Source organism: Lagenorhynchus albirostris, chromosome 6 (assembly GCF_949774975.1).
Source record: "Lagenorhynchus albirostris chromosome 6, mLagAlb1.1, whole genome shotgun sequence".
Taxonomy (NCBI): Eukaryota; Metazoa; Chordata; class Mammalia; order Artiodactyla; family Delphinidae; genus Lagenorhynchus; species Lagenorhynchus albirostris.
Window position 1 is genome coordinate 70,611,784 of NC_083100.1, and position 22,051 is coordinate 70,633,834.

Consider the following 22,051-nt stretch of genomic DNA (forward strand, 5'->3'; position numbering starts at 1 on the left):
ATTTCTTGAGTACTGATTTAAATTTCCAAGACCACATTTCATCACATTCTTGATGAAAGAGTAGCTAGGAAGGTATACGCAAAGACTTTGACTCTATTACTGAGTTGGTGCAGCGTTTTAATAAATAGCTAGTTCCCTTATGTAGATGGACGTTGGTACTAATGATGCTACATGTGTAAACTTGATTCTTGAGAGATCCTTTTCAATTTGCTTTTTTTCTATGACTACAGAGTATAGTTATCACTCAACTAAGTGCTACTGATGACAATAATAGGGCACAACAATGAAAGCTATTCTTTACTATTAGAAAACAAAACTGAAAATGGGAGCAATTTCATTTTTTTCCTTCAGTAGTATAGCCAGAGAAACACTGGTTTTAGGAGCACTGGTTTAGGTGCAGTCATGCACATATCAGGACTGGGGACCATGGCAAAAACAACCTTACCCGGAATTATTATTATCTCATGAGGCTACCATACCGTACAGCCTCTCTGACCATACTAGAGTGGTGCATGAAACTGAACTCACTTTCTCTCGACAAGTGCAGAGCTGGCGATCTCTAAGTGCAAAATTATGTCATATAATTCTGGCATTTCTAGATTAAGAAATAAACTCTTAAGAAAAGAAAAAACCACTCCAGAACAGATTTAAGATCAGACTATGAATCAGGCGGAAAAAAATAAAATTAAGAGCTTGAAAATTCTGCTAGTGCGTATGCAGTCGTAGGCACAGTCACCCCCTCTTTCCTCTAGATCACATAGTTAATGTGATCTGGACCATGTTTACTCAATAATTACATTCACCTGCTTCCCTAAGTGACCACATTACCTTATTATGGTACTTATCAGTATGCATATAAAGTACACTTCTCTGTTGACGGATTTATTTAACCCTTAAAATGAAGTTGTGATTGTCTTTGCATCACATTCTTCGTGAGCAATTCGGGAGCAATTCACAGTGTTCTTGTTACAGAGGTGATTATGCAGTTGCATAACAATATTGCATAACAATATTGACCAAGTTCATAAAGATGAAAGTCTGAAAGTCGCAAAATGTCATTAGTGTAAGTAGTTCAATTACCTCTGAAGGTAGAAGATTAAATCTATTTTTACATGAAATTTTGACAAACATATCTGTACTCTCTAGATTGCCTTTTATATGATTTGTGATCTGATTTCTTGACCAATTAGACGTCGAAACGTGAAATGATCTTCATGAAAAATAGTGGTGATGTATTTGTTCAAAACTGCCTGAGATTGCTTAAAAAATAAGATGTCTGTCTATAAGAAACACGTGATTCTAGTAGAGGGCTAGGATTCCCATGAAATGTTAATCTACTAAGAAGCCAAGACATTTGGTAAAAGTAGGGGTTTCAATGTTAAGGGCAAGTGGCAAGTTGCCAAGGAGAGATGGAACAGGTTCACAGAGATGTTTGTTGCAAGCATCTTGATTTGTGGCAAACTCATTTGCCTCAGGAAGTCACTGACAGTAGGGGCAGAAAGGGACTAGACGCCGCAGTTGTGTCTAGCACTGATCCAGACAAAACAGCAATCAAAACCCAGGAGCTGACATTCAATCATTAAAGATCCCAGCCATTTGTACAGTGCACCTAGCTGACACTCAAAACATCTCAAAGAAAGCAGGATCTCAATTTCTCAAGCAAGGAAATAGAAAACTGCAATGTCTGAATGATTTTATCTAAGCTCAGATTGGAGCAGTAATAGCATTAAAATAGAATGGGTTTAATAATAAATCTTGGCAATATAACTGCGATCTACAGAGTAGTAAATTTTTCAAGTTCATTTGCTCTGCCTCCTTTTAGACAGTATACAAGTGTACTATGTATGCATAGACAATGATGCCATTATATTGTGGCAGTAGTGGAAGAAATGGTTATGGCATGATTAATTGTAGAACAGAATTACTTGACAGCAGAGCTGTCAAATATCAAAACACTGCCAGGTTTTTAAGTTGGACAAGTTGAGGAATGTATATTGTTGTTGCTATACCCGAATTTAAGTAAAATTTAACTCTTTATAGTAACTTCCTCCTTATCTGCACAATGTCAAATAAACAAAACAAAACAAAAAACTCCAAAGAAATGTGAAATGCTTACATGTAGACAGGCATTCAAGACTGATGACTGATAAATAAACAAAGGCGCAGCATTTGTATGGCTCTTTGAAGATTGCAAAGAGCTTTTATGTACATTATTTTATTTAATCCTCATAACAACACTCTGAGATTGATTCAGAAGGCATTTCAATTCAATTTTCAGGGAGGCCTACTCTGGGCCAGGTTTTATGCTAGACACTTAAGATAAAAAGATAAATTAGATGACATTCTTGTAGCCAAGAAATTGAAAACTGAGGAAACTGAGTCTCAGAGAGATAGAGATGGTCTAGTAAATTTTTACTCCAAAGCCCCAAAATCTATACCTTTGCACTAAAAATCTGATGCTTTTATCTTTTTACCATGTACCTCTAAACAGAATGAGACCAAATTAGTCAAGAGAGAAACATGTTTTTGTTGAAAGCTGGTTTCCAAGACACTCTAAATTTCCTACAGTGAAAGCAGCTTAGCAGATAACTCAATTCAAAGATCACTTGCTTATTAAAGCAAGGGTTTTAGACCACTAATTTTATTTCCTTTAGGAGCAGTGCTAAATAAACTTGCATTAAAATGGAGTGAACTGTCCAGCTTCGACATGTAAAGAGACTGGAAGACATCACTCCTAGCCTTACAACATGAAAAAGCTGTACAAACTGAAAATCAATGACTTCTTTTGGACATATCAGAGAACTAAGGTTGCAGGGCAAAAAGCCACCCCAAAATTTGGAGAGACAGGTACATCCAGAAAGACACAGCCAAGATCTGCTTACCCAGAGCAGAAGCCGCTAGAGCCATAAACTGGTAGGAACACTTAATGGTAACTTTCTTGAATCGCTGGAAGATGAATGTGGACCAGCTGAGACTTAAAAACTTCAGGAGGCCCAGTTTTAAGAGTTGGGAGGAGTCACACTTTGATGGGTTTTACCTCTAGGAACCCCAACAGGTTCTTCCTGTGAAGATTGGAGAAAAAAATCCAATCTTTGTGTTTTTGGCAGTTAGGGGGTAAGTGTAACCCATTGGAAATATACCTAGGGGAAAAGTAACCATATAAGTCATGTGGATAGGATGTATTCTTGATAAGGTGTGATGAGAGTGGCACTTTCCCTGAGTGCTCTTCCTCTTTCAAACACATAAGCCCAGTCTAATCATGAGAAAAACATTGAACAGACCTCAGTTGAGAGACATCTACAAAACGCTTGCCCAGTACTCCTCAAAACTGTCAAAGTCATCAAATACAAAGAAAGTCTGAGAAACTGTCAATGTAAAGAAGAGCCTAAGGAGACGTGATGACTAAATGTAATGTGGTGTCCTGGATGGGATCCTGGAACCGAAAAATGTATTAGGTAAAAATTAAGAAAAACTGAATGTTTGGATGGAAAGTATGGACTTAGGTTAAAAACAATGTAATAATACTGGTTTATTTACTGTAACAAATGTACCTAACAATAGGAGACATTAGGTGTGGAGTATATGGGAAATTGCAGTATTATCTCTGTGATTTTCTGATCACCCAAAACTATTTTTAGAATAATGCGGGAAAAAGTAAACAAACAGAATGAATTGGGTTTTCAAATAACTTCTTAAGCTCCATGGGAAATATCTATGTTGAGAAGTAGAACTGGTTATAATCATAGTAGAATTTTCTGTCTTGGGACATCTCCTCTTTGGCTTCTGTTTTGGATGAGACACCTAAGGAGTTATGAGGGAGAAAGTGGTCCCCCATTTGTCACCCAGATCGATGAATCACCCCTTGATATCCTGGAGTGACAGATTTCGAAGTGGAAGGAGGTTATTGGAAATAAAATCTGTTACAAAGGAAACCAACTTTTCCTGACTTACAGAATGTGAACACTAGAAACGACCACAGATGCACTCAAGTCCAATTCTCTCACTTTACAGGTGACAAAATTGAGGCTCAGGAGGGGACGCATCCATCTTGGATCCAAGATTAGAACTCAGTTTCCTTTTGATGCTAATGTTTTAATGTGAAAGATTTCAAACATATAGTTAAAATAACGGTACGAAGGACACTCTGTACCCACCATTGGGCTAAATGATTAACCTTTTGTCATATTTGCTTCATGTATTTGCATACCATTTAAAGGTAATTTTTATACTTTGTGACACTACATCCCTAAATATTTCCTAAGAATATGTATTTCCTAAGAATAAACACTTTTTTTTTTACTTGAAGTATAGTTGATTTAAAATACTATATTTGTTTCAGGTCCCATTTATTTGTTTGCTTTTATTTATTTCGTCTTAGGAGACAGATCCAAAAAATTATTGCTATGATTTACGTCAAATAGTGTTCTGCCTATATTTTCTTCTAGGAGCTTTATGGTTTCAGGTCTTACATTAGGTCTTTAATCAATTTTGAGTTTATTTTTGTATATGGTGTGAGGAAATGTTGTAATCTCATTCTTTTACACAAAGCTGTTAAGTTTCCCCAGCAACACTTACTGAAGAAACTGTCTTTTCTCCATTGTGTATTTTTGTCTCCTTTGTCACAGATTAATTGACCATAAGAGCATGGATTTATTTCTGGTCTCTCTATTCTGTTCCTCTGACCTATTTTTTTCTTTTTATATTTCTTTCTTTTTTTTTTTCCCCCCAAACCACATTGTCTCGATTACTGTAGCTTTATAACAAGTCTTGAGGATAGGTAGTGTCAGCCCTCTAACTTTGTTCTTACCTTCAATATTGTCTTGGATATTCTGGGTCTTTTGCCTCTCTGTATAAACTTTAGATTCCATTTGTCAATATCAACAAAATAACTTGTTGGGATTTTGATTGGGATTGTGTTGAGAATATAGATCGATTAGGGGAGAACTGACATTTTAATAATATTGAGTATTCCTATCCATTAGCATGAAATATTTCTCCATTTACTTAGTTCTTCTTTGACTTCATTCATCAGAGCTTATAGTTCTCCTCGTGCAGGTCATATTTTGTTAGATTTCTACCTAAGTATTACTGAAAGTATTCACTTTCAGATACTAATGTAAATGATATTGTGTATTTAATTTCAAATTCCACTTGTTCATTGCTAGTTATAGGAAAGCAATTAACATTTGTATATTAACTTTGTAATCTGCAACCTTGCTTTAATCACTTATTAGTTCCAGGAAGTTTTTGGTAGATTCTTTCAGATTTTCTACATAGACAATCATGTTATCTGTGAACAAAGACAGATTTATTTTTTCCTTCCACATCTGTATACATTTTATTTCCTTTTCTTGTCTTATCATTAACAAGGACATCCAGTACAATGTTGACTATGAGTGGTGAGAGGAAACATTCTTGCCTTGTACCTGATTTTAGTGGGAAAGCTCAAGTTTCTTGCCATTAAGAATGATATTAACTGAAGGTTTTTTGTAAATATTCTTTTTTTTTTTTTTTTTTTTTTGCCACACCTCGAGGCTTGTGGGATCTTAGTTCCCCAACCAGGGATTGAACCCAGGGCTGCAGCAGTGAAAGTGCCGAGTCCTAACCACCAGACCACCGGGGAAGTCCCATAAATATGATGAAATTGATGAAATTGTATTTTATTCCTAATGTACTGACAGGAATTTTTTTTTTATCATGATTGAGTGTTGGGTTTTGTCAAATGCTTTGTCCTGCATCTATTGTTATGATTTTTCTTTTTTAGCCTATTGATGTCATGGATTGATTCTTGATTGGTTTTTGAATGTTGAATCAGCCTTGCATACCTGGTATAAATCCCACTCGGTTTTAGCACATGATTCTTTTTATACGTTGTTAGATTGATTTGTTAATATATTTTGAGTATTTTTGCATGTATGTTCATGAGAGATGCAGGTTTGTACTTTTCTAGTAATGTCTGTTTGGTTTGATATTAAGGTAATGCAGATTTATAGAATGATTTAGGAAGTATTCCTTCTGCTTCTATGCTCTGAAAGAGATTGTATAGAATTGGTATAATCTATTCATTAAATGTTCGGTAGAATTCACTAATGAACCAATCATGCCTGGTAATTTGTGTTATGGAAAGTTATCAATTCTTTTTTTCTTTTTTTTAATTGAAGTATAGTTGATTTACAATGCTCTGTTAGTTTTAGGTGTACAGTGGAAGGTTATCAATTATTGATTCAATTTATTTAATAGATACAGACCTATTCAAATTGTTTATTTCTTCTTGTGTGAGTTTTGGCAGATTGCATCTTTCAAGGAATTTGTCCATTTTATTTGGTTATCAAATTTGAGGACATAGAATTGTTCACAGTATTTCTTTATTATCTTTTTATGTTCATGGGATCTCATTCTGTCTCATTGTGGTTTTGATATTCATTTATCTAGTAATTAGTGACATTAAGAATCTTTTCATGTGCCTATTGGCCTTTAATGCATTTAAAAACATCAAATACCTGAATCTGGTCAAGAATTTAGCTCCTGCTATTGTGTGACCTAAGCACATGTTTAGTGTTCTAATGAGACTATCAAACACTAGCTTTAATTCTAGGGAAGGAAGAGAATCTGACACATCACCACATGGCAGGTAGTTTACCTCCCTAATCCAGGCACTTACCATTCCACCAAGATGACCAGTCTATTGGGTTCAAATGTCTCCTTGAATATAAATATTTAATAAGTTAAAAACAGTGCAAACATTATATCCATAATCCTACTGTCACACTGAACAAAGACTTAGAAAATGCAGGAGCTCAGTCCATCACCAGAAAGAACCTCGTCTTCTTTGGAGCTGACTATGAATATATTCTAAGCCCATAGGATGGTTAAGAACAGTTCTTCCCTGCTAGCCTCAAGTAATCTTTTCATCGCATCAATATCAGAAAATCCCTCTGCTTCTTCCTTTCAACTCCTCTCTCAAGGGGTATCAGCTTTAATCTGCTCCAGTAACTCATGGTCAAGTCAGCAAGTTACACTTTGCCCTAATCTTCTCTCCTTCTCTCTCTCTCTCTGTCTCCCTCTCTCCCTCTCCTTTCTCCCATCCCACCCATTTCTAGTGCATCATTGCTGTGGGCTATTACTCTCAAAGCTAAAAGAGGATAGACAGGAAGCCCCACGCTGCCACATTTAACTTATCTTAAAATAAATGTGCTCAGAAGAAAATAATGGAAACAAATTCTTGCCATGTTGATTCTGGGTTTCACAGAACCATTTCCCACCCCCCCCCCCCGCACCCATAGAACTATATTTAAAATAACTAGAATTATGCAATAAAAAAGTACTCTTTATCCTGAATATATGCAAAGTTCAAGGAACATCATTTATGAAATGACTGCTTTTGCAAAAATTTCATCTAAAAGATGAGATTTAGGAAGACAGCTGAATTCTTTCTCTCCTCCCACTTCATCCACATATAGAAGAACTTCAAGTGTTCCTAGATTCAAGTGTAAAAGAGGACAACTTCTTTCCTGTTTATTCACAAGGCAGAGGACCTGGGCTCTGATAAGGGCTGCACCTCCTGTCACTAGTATGTCTCTTGCTTCCTTTGGAAACCACGCAACAAAGGAGATGACTATTTTCTAGCATTGCTTATATTTGAAGTATGACTTTACCTGGGGTGACTCTAACTTAGGTCTGAATCAATAAATATTTACCTTCTTTGAAACTATAATCTTCTTCATCTATTCAAGATACCCTTTAATGACTTGTAAACATGTGCAAAACTATAGCAAAAACAAAAAAAAAGATTGGGAAGAAGTTTACCATTCTGAGCATATGGTTCAACACAGAGTTTTCTGGAAACTGTTGGCATCAGATGAGATGACAATAATAGAATTTTCTGTATTGCGTGCAGGGCAAACCTGGTTTCGGAAGCAGCAATTGCACATGGAAGAAAATCTAGACGGGAATAATCACACCTGTCTGAGTCCACACTCTATCCCTTGGCAGTTATGTGGTCCTGATCACATTACCTAACTTCTCTGAATCTTAGTTTCCCCAGCTGTGAATTGGAGATAGCATGGATTACACGAAATGATTTAGATTACAGTGATCAAGTTTTAAGTTTCATCCTGATGCATAAATGTGAAACAATAGCCAGTTTAATATATGTTGCTATTTTCCCCACTTTCTCCTTACTTCCTGTTCCAGGATAAGTTATTAACTTGTAGAGTTGATAAGACGTTGCTGCAAAAGCCTGTAAGAATATGCTTATTCCCTACCCTTAGTTTGCTCATAGGCTTGTTTTCCAATTTGATAATTATGAGATTTGTATTAGTACATATGTACCTACTTGGTCTTCTTTATGACACTGGCTCACCCGTGTTAAGTAAATAGCTGATGTTTAAGTGTTGGATGCAGGGTTCATCAAGGGAGAGGCCTCAGGCCTGTCTTTATGAGTGCTCTGTCAGCCTAGCTACATTCCTGCTGATACACCAGCCAAATCAGCTGTGTTATTAAGATGCTGAGGGTCACAAAAGCGTTGTTTTTCTCTTTGATTGCACTTTACTTGTACTGTGTAGACAGTGACAATGGGAACAAGGAGTCAGATAATACCCATGACGTTTCTCCATCTGAAGCAGCCAAATGGAGCAGGCTTGTCTTGTAGGTGTAGGCACCTGGGTGCCTAGACAAGTCTACCTTTTGAGCACACAATAGCAGGGTAGAGTATTGCCTTTGTGCTCAATTCTAGGCTGCTCTGGGTCCAAGCCTTTGGGAATGTACACAATATTCTCAAGGCTGTTGAAAAGCCCACACAAAGAGATGGATCTTCTATACCCTCATGAATGGCTTGGTGTATGCACCTTTTCTGGAAAGCCAAAGGAAATTCTCAGCCTCTGATTCCTGGTTAAGAAAACCCTCCCTCCGATTTGAGACTATCAGTTCATTAAATGTGACCAGAATGTGGGTAATGAATCATTTCATCAAGCATTCGGAAGCTATATATGCAAGAACCTGACTAAACATTTTGGTACCTACAGCGTGTAATGTATTTGTGTGCATGTGCGTGTGTGTGTGTGTGTGTGTGTGTGTGAGAATCGTGACCTCTGGACACTTTGTACAGAAGGAAAAAAATATTTTTCTTTTTTGCATACTGGTATGGAAGGAGTCCCACCTAAGAATTTAATTATGTTAGAATAGAAATTGGAATTTCAAAGTTTCTGTAGGTTCTTTGTGCTGCTGAATGGTAGAGATAATCACTGTTTTTCAGAGTTTCCCAATAGTTTTTGGAAATGAAAAGTAGATTGAAAACATATTGGAGGCTGAATGAGTGTAGAGACAGTTAAATATCTCTGTACAAAATATAAGTATATTAGAAAACTGTGAGCTGGCAGCTGGAATATCTCGACATGAAAAATAGAGTCCAGAAATGATGGCAAGCTCTGGCTTAAGGAATTCTGGCTAGTAAGGAATTCCCTCAGCAAAGAAAGAATGCTGACATTTTATGCCAGTGATGTCTAATATTAACTTTGAAGTCATTGCTTAGAATATACTATGCCAGTTCCCTCAAACTTTAGTAAAAGCTTATTTACACACAAGTTTATGAGTGGTTCGCTAGGAAAATGAAGGACTCCAGGTCATACCAACAAAAGAAGTGTGGTGGGGGAGGGAGTGAGGGATGGAGGAGAAGGGATTCAGAAGGTGACTTTCAGATCAGAGATCAAAATGTAATATGAGAAATTAGAATCAGAGGTAATCAGGAAAAACAACAGGCCCCCAATATTCTTTAGAGATATTGGGGAGAAAGAGGGGAGTTTAAGCCATTTTATTTGAATATGAAAGACAAAAATGACTGCTGAGGCTGAGGACTTGGGGATGCCTGGGTGGTTACATTTGGGAGATACTAGAAATATATAAAATACACATATTCACAAACATTTTTCCACTATGTGCTTTTGCATTTGAAACAAAATATAGAAAGTAGGAATCTGGTCATATCCAACCCTATCAGGACCCCTTGATTTGTGATGTTATACCCTAAGAAGAGCATTGCCAGATCTTCTGGCCTATTCTTCAAACACTTCCTACCTAGAATCAGATTGCTTAAGGAATGCAATGGTAAATGATGTGGTTGCTGTGGTATGTTTCCGCCAGTGGGTTATGTTTCATGTATTGCAGCAATGGGGCCCACAGAGCTAATACCAGAAAACACAGTGGGTATTGGAACAAGACTGTTTCAGTGTCCAAAGAATTCACAGTATATTGGGAGAGAAAGCCAAACACACACTTTATCATAATAAAATGTAATAAGTGCTATAATAGAGACACTGTACATACCTGGTGTTGTGGGCACACAGAGAAGGTAGTTTCCCCCGCTTCCTGGGGAGGACATAAAGAGAAAGCCTGAAGAAAGCATTCATCCACAAGACGATGTATGATCTGTGATTTAAGAGTGTCTACCCATAAGAAAAGGAAGAGGGGGGCAACCAAAGCTGAGAGAACAATATTGCACAAGGACTCAAGATGTCAAAGAGCTTATTTGGAGGACATGTAGATTGCATGGGGTTGCCCAGCAGGAAAATAGTGGAAAAATGGGCAGGAATCATATCATAATTTACTAGCCATGACAGGTTAAGAATTTGAACTTTAAGATTAACCAATTTTATTATTCCAAGACATACATAGGGATTAGTAAATTGGAGCAATCACCAGGGTCCTGTTTTGAAGGGGAGGGGGCAGGTCTGTAATAGCTGGAAGAGCTAGAATAAAACTCAGTTGCTGCTGCCAACCTGTATATTTCTTTCAAACTTCTTAATTTCATCTCCTGACAGCGTGTTGCTCTTGACTATAATTCCCTACATGATTAATACTACTAATTAAAGTTTTAAGCTCTAGGTTTTTCTTGGTCCATAACTTTGAACCAGATACCATCTGAGTAAAAATGTTATTTCAGGCAGAGACACCCAAACAGCATTGTTTGTTCCAAAACCTTCTACTCTAAACTACTTTCATTCTTAGCATCATTTTTTAACGACCTCATTTTTTTTTAGTGCAGTTTCAGATTCATAGAAAAATTGAGAAGAATATTCAGAAACTTCCCATGTATCCCTACCTCAAGTGCATAACCTCTCCTTTTAGCAACATCTATCACCAAAGGGTACATTTGTTATAGTTGATGAGCCTACATTGACACCTCACAATCACTTAACGTCCATGGTTTAACATAGGGCTCATTCTTGGTGGTGCACATTCCATGTGTTTAGACAAGTGTGTAATGACATGTATCCATCATTATAGTATCATACCAAGTATTTTCACTCCCCTAAAAATCGTTTGTGTTCTGCCTAATCATTCCTCCTCACTTTCTGCATTTCCTGGCAACCACTGATCTTTTTACTGTCTCTATAGTTTTGCCTTTACCAGAATGTCATATAGCTGGAGTCATACAGTATGTAGCCTTCTTGGATTGACTTCTTTCACATAGTAATATTCATTTAAAATTTTGTTATGTCTTTTCATGGATTAATAGCTCATGTTTTTTTAGCGCTGAATAATACTTCATTGTCTGATGGTTCAACATCTGAAAATCAATCACTGTGACTTACCACATTAACATAATGAAGGATAAAAATCATGTGATCACCTCAATAGATGCAGAAAAAGCATTTGTCAAAATTTAACATCCTTTCATGATAAAAACTCTGAACAAGCGGGTATCGAAGGAAGTACCTCAAAATAATAAAGGCCATATATGACACGCCCCACAGCTAATGTCATACTCAAAGGTAACAAACAGAAAGCTCTTCTTCTAAGATCAGGATCAAGACAAGAATGTCCACTCTCACCACTTTTATTCAGCATTGTACTGGGAGTCCTAGCCAGAGTAATTAGGTAAGAAAAACAAATGAAAGGCATCCAAATCAGAAAGGAAGAAATAAAGTTGTCACTATTTACAGATGTGAAAATTATTACACTATTTATAACTATTTATTACATATAAAAAAACCTAAAGAGTCTACCTAAACTGCTAGAAATGATAAACAAATTTAGTAAAGTTACAGGATACAAAATCAATATACTAAAATGCTTAGGAATAAATTTAACTAAGGAGTTGAAAAATCTTTACAAGAAAAACTATAAAATATTGATGAAAGAAAATGAAGAAGAAAAAATGGAAAGTTATTCCATGCTCTTGGATTGGAAGAATTAATATCGTTAAAATATCCATACTACCCAAAGCAATCTACAGACTCAATGCGTTCCTATCAAAATTCCAATGGCATTTTTCATGGAAATAGAACAAACAGTCCTAAAATTTGTGTGGTAACACAAAAGACCACAAATAACCAAAGCAATCTTGAAAAAGAACAAAGCATCATACATCTTAATTTCAATTTCACTTTTGCATTATTATCCAAAGAAAACAAAATCATTATTTCAAAGAGAGATCTGAACTCCCATGTTTATTGCAGCATTATTCACTATAGCTAAGGTATGGAAACAACCTAAGGGCCTGTCAATGGATGAACAGATAAAGAAAATGTGATACTCTCTCTTTCTCTCTCTCTCTCTCTCTCACACACACACTCACACACACACACACACACACACACACACATACACACACACACCCACACATACACACACACACCACTGAAATATGATTCAGCCTTAAAAAAGAAGGAAATCTTGTCACTTGCAACAACATAAATGAACATGGAGGGCATTATGCTAAATGAAATAAATCAGAGAAAGACAAATACTACATGATACCAGTTCTATGTGGAACCTGAAAAAAGAAATGCCAAGTTGAACTCATAAAAACAAGAGTAGAATGGTCTTTTGCCTCCCCATATAAACTTTAGAATCAGTTTGTTAATAGCCATGAAATAACTTGTTGGAATTTTGATTGGGACTGCATTGAATCTACAGATTAAGTTGGGAAGAACTGACCTCTTGATGATATTAAGCCTATCTATCCATGAACATGAAACATCTCTCCATTTACTTAGTTCTTTGATTTCATTCAACAGAGTTTTCTAGTTTTCCTCATATAGATCTCATACATATTTTATTAGATTTACGTTAATTATTTCTCTACTTACATATATACACATATATATGATATATACATAATTAAATACATTGTTGTTATTACTAGTGTGAACAAACTACTACCTGTTAGATCAACTAAAAAGAAGGAAAACAAAAGTTTTAATTTTACATTTACCTTTACTTATTCCTTCTTTGATGTTCTTCCTTTCTTTATACAGAACCAAGTTTCTGACCTATATTATTTTCCTTCTTGCTAAAGAACTACTTGTAACATTTCTTATAAGGCAGGTCTGGCAACAAATTCCCTCAATTTTTGTTTGCCTGAGAAAGTCTTTACTTCTCCTTCAATTTTGAAAGATAATTTCACAGGGTACAAAATCAAGGTTGGTGAATTTTTTTCTCTCAACACTTGAAATATTTCACTTCACTCTCTTCTTGCATGCATGGTTTTGAAGGAAGTTGAATGTAATTCTTATCTTTGTTCTGTTTTAGGTGAGGTGTTTCTTCTCTAGCTTCTTTCAGGATTTTTTCTTTATCTCTGATTTTCTGTAGTTTGAAAATGATGTGGCTACATGTATTTTGGGGCATTCATCTTGCTTGGTGTTCTCTTAGTTTCCTGGATCCATGATTTGACATCTGTCATTAATTTGGGGGAACTTCTCAGTCATTATTGTTTCAAGTATTTCTTCTATTCCTTTCTCTCTTTTTTCTCCTTCTGATATTCATATTACACTTATGTTACACCTTTTATAGTTGTTCCACAGTCCTTGAATATTCTGTTCTGTTTTTATCTTCAGCCCTTGTTCTCTTTGCTTTTCAGTTTTGGAGGTTTCAGTTGAGATACCCTCAAACTCAGAGATTTTTTCCTCAGCCATGTCCCATCTACTAATAAACCCATCAATGGTATTATATCAATGTTTTGTTAAGGATTTTTGAATTCATATTCATGAGACATATTGGTCTGTAATTTTCTTTTCTTGTAATGCCCTTTTTTGGTTTTGGTATTAGGGTAATGCTGACCTCATAGGGTGTATTTCCTCTGTTTGTATCCTCTAAAAGAGATTGTACAGAATTAGTAAAATCTTTCATAACTGCTTGGTAGAATTCACAAGTGAACCCATCAGGGTCTGGTTCTTTCTATTTTAGAAGGTTATTAATTATTGATTCAATCTCTTTATTGGATATAAGTTTATTCAGATTGCATATTTCTTCTTGTATAAGTTTGACAGATTGTGCCTTTCAAAATATTGTTTAAAATTTTTATTTCATCTTGGATATTAAATATGTGAGCACAGAGTTCTTTATAGTATTCCTCTATTATTCTTTTGTGTCCATGGAATTTGTAGTGATATCCCTCCCTTCATGTTTGATATTAATGATTTGTTCTTCTCCTTTTTAAAAATTAACTTGGCTAGAGACATTAGTTTTATTATTTCCAAATAACAAGCTTTTCATTCATTTATTTTCTCTTGATTTCCTGTTTTCAATTTCATTGATTTCTGCTTTTATTTTTATTATTTCTTTTCCACTGTTTACTTTGGATTTGATTTGCTCTTTTTCTAATTTCTTAAAGTGGAAGCTTAGATTATTGATTTTAGATCTTCCTTCCTTGCTCATATGTATATTAAATAGTATAGATTTCCCTTGAAGCACTGTTTTCTCTGCATCTCACAAATTTTCTTATGTGTTCATTTTCATTTAGTTCAAAGTATTTTTCATTTCTCGTAAGATTTCTCCTTTAACCCATGTTATTTAGAAATATGTTGTTTAGCCTCCAAGTGTTTAGAGATTTTCCAACTATCTTTCTATTATTGACTTCTAGTTTAATTCCATTGTGATATGAAAGCATACAGTGTATGATTCCTATTTTTTTAACTTGATAAGGTGTGTTTTATGTGCATATTTTAGAGATTTTTGTAAGACTGGTTATTTGGGGAGAGGGTATTGCTAAATATGTGAAAAATTGGTTAGACAATGCCTATTGACTGGAGTGTTTTACTAGTAAATCCTTGACATTTAATGTTCAATCTTAGACTTTATTCTGCAACACCACTTGTACCTATGGGTCAATCTGATGCTGTGTTTTGGCAACTTGTCCCTGCATCAAGTATTGATATATAGCTTTGACTGGTATTCCACTATTTTGGTCCAGGAAGTAGTATAAGGCATACATATTTTGGCTGGGTGCAGATTACTATGAGAACAGCTCTCCAGCCCCAGCATTGCAACAAGCCTACAATGCATCTTTTGAAGAAAAAAATTCCCCCTTTGCCATCACTGGTTGAGACAGGTCAGATCTGACATTGCCAAGGGAACCACCTGAGGGCTTTCCTCAACCCTCTGATGGTTGCTTGCTTCACAGAATTTTATCTGTAATTAAATCTATTTTGTCTAATTTAAGAACAGACTCTGGTAAAGATTACGGCTTTAGTGTAAAAGACAGGTAGAATTCTTTTTAATTGCAGACATTTTAGAGCTGTATAATCTTTTACTCTTACTTTGTTTAAGTTTTTCCAACTTGACTTTGGGTACTACTTAATCTCTTTGTGTCCCAACATTTTAATTTTCTAAAGGGACAGCCAATTTCAAAAGCCTTTGAAAAAGAGTATATATTGTTTTAAAATATATCTTTTCGAGAGTATTTAAAATTTGGCTGAATTGTAATGAGATGAATTGGCTTAATGTCAGTGCCATAAATTCAGTTAACCTCAAAGTCACTAAATCTGATTTATAAAAAGAGCATAATTCTACATAAAAACGGTGTTTTACACTTCATTAGATTTGATTGATCTCAATCACTGTTATATATTTGCTACAGATTAGCTTAAACAGGATTTCAACTTTTTGGTGCTTCCAGCTTTATATTCCTTAGATTCTAACATATCTTCTTAATTACTTGCCTCCTGATAGATTAAAAATCCTTGTACATTGAAGAGATTAAATATTACTGTGCTTTTAAAGAGATTAGGTTCTCTCTGAGAGAGAAAAAATGGAACCATTGAAAAATGGAAGCTTATCGCCCTGCCTGAAATATAATCCTATCCCTGTATAGGGAAGCATACAGAACAGTTCAGTGAACCTTCCCACAAATGGCATTTTCTTGCTTTCTATCATGCTGGAAAATAGAACATAAATTCATTTTTTGAATATCTGTATAGTTTTAGTGAGTTTGAGTCTAATGTGGAAGGTCCCTCAGAACTTACCTCAAGATTAGATTTAACTAGCTCGGAACTCAAGGCCTGAGAAAGAACAGGCTAATCTTTGGTGCAAACTTGAGGGAGCCAGAAAGGTCTCTTTTCACAGGCCATTACAGTAGCAATGACTTGATCACCATTTGCCTTTAGTGCCTTCACAGACTGGGATCTTAACAATAAAACCATTTATATTCCTTTAATATACTGGTGGTCTCCTCCTTAAGAGCAGTGAGCATCTCACAATGCATATTTGTAAGATTGGTACATTTTCTCATGTCATTCCTTCTTAAATCCAGTCTCTTAGCACTCCTCACAAAATCCAATAAAATAGCTTTCTTGGATAAAAAATTTGGGGGAGAAAAAGGAGAGATTGTCAAATTAAGAACCTAACAATCAAACCACTTTAAAATCTTACATCCTCCTTTGATGACTTTATTTTTTCCATTCCTGACCCTTTCTCCCAACACAGGAACATAAACAAACAAACCCTCCAAACTGGTAGGAGTTCCAGAAAAAAAGAAATATTCTAAAGCATAGAAGAGTGTAACAAAGGCAGTTAATGGTCCACCTATACAAATTTCCCTCTTTTTCTGTGGTAATAAAATCTCTAATTTTTATCTGGGAACGTGGCTACTCAGAACAAAGATTATTTTCTCCAGCCATGTTTTCATCTAAATGTGGCTGTGTGGCTACATTCTGGCCAGTGAGTGGTATGTGGCAGTGTCTTGTGGCAGCATCTGAGAACCTTTCTTAAAAGAAGCTAGTGTGTGTCTTTTGCCCTTTCTTCTTTATCCCGTACTATCTTCTAGATGGAATTCAGATGTCATGCCTGGACCTGATAAAACCAGGAAAGAACCTTGGTAATGGCACCTCTTTCTCTGAAGATCCCTTCTTTGAACTGCCTGTTACTAGAATTCCACATGAAGAAAAATCACCTTTTATTTTGTTACAACTACTGTTTTTCAGGCACTTTTTACTTGCAGCCAAACCTACCTCTAACTAGTATTATATATTTAACATTTCTCATCCTTATTGGAAAGATTTTTCCCAAAGTTATTAATTACAACAAATATTTATTTCAATTACTGTAATTTGCAAATTAAAAGGTCAACAAATATTTGAAATGTCAGTCTTTTTTATTTTTGTGCACCAATAAGAAAATTTGCATTCTACACTCAAAATGTATTTGTATATAAATTATCATCTTTAAAATAATCTTGACAATCAGTTCTTCATCTTCTGAAATATCATTATTGATTTAAGGATGACCACACTGATACAAATGATCATTGTGAATCTAATAATACCTCACCCCAACTTTGTGGTCCAATTCTTCTGTGTCAGTATTATTATTTTTTGAAACATCTAAAAAATGATGGTGTTGTTTCTGGTTCTACATGAAAGAAGTTTGGAAGTCACCATTGCATCCTAACAACAAATAAAAAGTTGAATAGACTGAAAAATCAACAACATTTTTTGGGTTCATAAGAGATATGAAGACACAAGACAAATCGCTGCTCCTGATATTGAAGAGAAAGATAGGTAAATATGGAGAGTCACAGCTAACCAGGGCAGAGACTCACCAGAAACCATTATGGGAACCAGTGACCAGATAGGAAAACCTGAACTGTAATTTATAAATTTCTGGAGATTCGGTGTGGACCACTCTGACAATCAAAAACTCCAAGGAGACCCAGTCATAAGGTGGGGTTCCACAATACTGTGAGATTTACCTCTAGGAGTTTGAAAGGGTTCCCACAGTAAATATCAGAGGAAATTCCCCTTCAGCTTCTGACAGGGAGAGAAGAAGAGGAACTATTTGTAAATATGTCACAGCATGCTGTTTTTTCTTAAAAGTCTGCCCTTACGAGAAACTGGCTAACCAGAGCCTAACCTGCTGGGTATTATCAGAGCCGAGCAGAACTTGGGGAAGGGAAATAACCCAACTCAAGCCCACTCGAGCCCCACTCCAGCCATCCCCTTACAACTGAAGGAGGAAAAAAACCCTAAGAAACACTTGTGAATTTCATAGTGTGGAGGCATAAGCTCACTAAAAGGTCAAGACCTAATTATAGGACTGTAGAACACTTCCCTCTCTCCCACCTCTCAATACCACATTACTAAAGGCCTATTTACAGCAGGTTTTTTTTTAATCTAATACATCATGTCTGACTATCAAGAAAAAAATTACAAAGCATAACAAAAGGCAAATAACACAATTTGAAGAGACAGAATGAACATCGGAACCAGGGATATTGGAATTATCAAACTGGGAGTTTAAAACTACTGTGATTAATATGCTAAGGACTCTAATGGATAAAATATAAGGCATTCAAGAACATATGGCAAGGTAAACAGGGAGATGGAACTCCTAAGAAAACACTAAAAAGAAACGCTAGAGATAAAAAAACACTGTAACAGAAATGTATTGTATTAGCAAATAGAATCCAACAGTGTATAAAATGAATTATACAGCACAACAAAGTGGGGGTTTATCTCAGATATGCAAAGTTGACTCAACATTTGAAAACCAATTAATGTAGTCCATATCAATAGGCTAGAGGAAAAAAAACACATGATAATATTAACAGATGCAGAAAAAGTATTTGACAAAATCCAACACCTGTTTATGATAAAAATTCTCAGCAAACTAAGAATAAAATGAAACTTCCACTACTAGATAAAAAAACATTTACATAAAACCTACAGCTAACATTATTCTTCATGGTGAGAAACTCAGACTTTCCTACTAAGATCAGGTTCAAGACAAAGATATCCCTTCTCACCATTCCTTTTCAATATTGTACTGGCATTCCTAACTAATGCAATAAGACAAGAAAAGGAAGTAAAAGGTACACAGATTTGGAAGGAAGAAATAAAACTGTTCCCAGATGATATAATATCTGTGTAGAAAATCTGAAAGAATTAAAAACTAATAAGATTTCAATTATAAGTGAAATCATAAATGAAAGATAATAATCTGGAACTAATAAGTGATCAAAACAAGGTTGTAGGATACAAGGTTAATATACAAAAGTCAATTTTTCTCCCACATACCAGAAATGGACAGGTGGAATTTGAAATTAAAAACACAATGCCATTTACATTAGCATCCTCAAAAATGAAATACTTGGGTATAAGTCTAGCAAAATTTGTGTAATATCTATATGAGGAAAACTATTAAACTCTGATGAAAGAAGAACTACATAAATGGAGAGATATTTCATGTTTATGGATAAGTAGACTCAATACCATTAAGATGTCAATTCTCCCCAACTTAATCTATAGATTCAGTGCCATCCCAATAAAAATCCCAGCAAGTTATTTTACAAATAGCAAAACACTGATTTTAAAGTTCATATGGAGAAGCAAAAGACCCAGAATTGGCAATACAATACAACTTCATGACTTACTAAAAAGATACAGTAATAGAAATAGACCCACACAAATATTGTCAACTAATCATTGACAAATGAGCAAAGGCAATACAATAGAGGAAAGATAGTCTTTTCAACAATGATGCTGTAACAACTGGACAAACACATGAAAAAAAATTGAATGTAGACATAGGCCTTACACAATTTACAAAAATTAACTCCACATGGATCATAGACCTAAATGTAAAACTCTTAAAAGAGAACATAGGAGAAAACCTAGATGACCTTGTGTATGGTGATGACTCTTTAGGTAGAATACTAAGGCACAATCCATGAAAAAAACTATGTACACACCAAGAATGAACGCTAATGTAAACAATGAACTTTGGGTGATACTGATCGGTTAATGTAGGTTCATCAGTTGTAACAAGTGTACCACCCTGGTGTAGGATGGTGACAGTGGGGAAGACTGTGTGTAGGGGGCAAGGGAGTACATGGGAAATCTGTACCCTCTACTCAATTTTTCTGTGAACCTAAAACTGCTCTAAGAATTAAAGTCTATTTTAAAAAATAAATGACATAAAGAGATATTCCATACAGACACTAAGCATAAGAAAGCTGGTGTCACTATATTAATGTCAGAAAAATGTTGTCTTCAATATAGGGAGTATTACCATAGATACAGAGGGACATTTCATAATGATTAAGAAGTCAATTCCCCCCAAAAGCACAATGTACCTAAATGTATATGCATTTGATAATAGAACTCCAAAATATATGATGCAAAAACTAACAAAATTAAAGCAGAATATAGACATATCTACAATCCTCATCAGAGATTTAACTTCAGTTTATCAATAATTGAGGACATAAGTCAACCAAAAACAATCTGTAATAATGTGGAAAATTTGAACAACTATCGACCAATTTGTCCTCACTGACATTTATAAAATATTATAACCAATCACTGTAGAACATAGATTCTTCTCAAGCATATATGGGATTATCACCAAAATAGACCTCATGCTAAGTCATAAATCAGCAAGAGAATACAAATGTCCAATAAGTATGTGAAATGGTACATCAGAGAAATGCAAGTAAAATCATGAGATATAAATTCACATCCATTAGGAATGGCAAAAATTAGAAAGGCAGACAATATCAGATATTGGTGAGGAATTAGAACAATGAAAACTCTCACACGTTGTTGGTGGGAAGCAGCCCAGCAATGTATTTTAAAGGGAATCATGACCCTAAGAGACATATAAACTATTTTATAAAAATTATGTACAAGAATGTTCATAGTAGATTTTTGAAAATAATTTCCCCAAATTGGAAATAACCCCTTGACCATCAAAATGAGAATGGATAAGAAAACTGTGGTGTATTTATTGATACTTAATGGAATGCCACTCAGCAATGAAAACGAATGAATTTCTGATGCCTGGAATGGCATGGACAAATCACAAAAATATTACATTGGGCAAAAGCCAGAGAGAAAGAGTGCATATTTTATGATCCCATTTATTTAAAGTTCTAAGTAAACAAAACAAATTTGTGATCAGAACAAGGGTTGTCTCTCAGAAATAAGGGGACTTTCCAGATTATGGGTTGCACAGGTATGATTATTTCTAACATCATTTAATTATACACTTAAATATATGCTCTTTCTTATATGTAAATCATATCTCAATAAAAAGGAGTATGTGTAGAAGGAAAAGATACTCTCACTTTATTAGAAAAGAAAAATGCATCCCTCCAATATCCTGACAGTTTGGCAGAAAGTCAAATCCATTTTCAAGTATTCTCTTTTTCTACAGAGAGATAATTAGAACAAATTATCTGATGGGTGCAGTGTTGAGAGAGTATTTGTTGATGTTGATACCAATTTATGATTTTGAAAATAGAAAGTCCAAAGAAACTGATTAGAGGACTTGGTCTCAATTCATATCAAGATATAACTTTGGATTTAAAAAAAAAAGGCAAAGTATATGTATTCTCTATACATATTGCAGAAATAAAACTGGATAGGACTATTTCATAAGAGCACTATTAATTTTCAGTTTAATTTATGCTCCTAGCTTTTTAACCCCTTTGGCTTCTCTTGCAAAATCTATTAAGAAAGGAATTCCAAGGTCAAATTCTGTTTCTACCCTTACCCAGTGGAATGTTAAGAAACTTCATGGTTTGCCACAGGGCAACCAGCACAATGTAGAAAAAGAAAGCAGGATTCCTGGTACCCATTATGAATCTCCTCCTCTGCCTTAATCTTGTTCTAATACTTATTTATTTATTTATAAGTTCAGGAAGCTCTTATCCAAAGTCCCTTTACTAATTCATACATCAAGCAAGCGTTTTTTATTCAATACCAAGGAAAAGTAATTATTTCTGAAAAATATTCAATGCCATTTCAATCAAATCCCTCTAACCTGTAAAATCCTG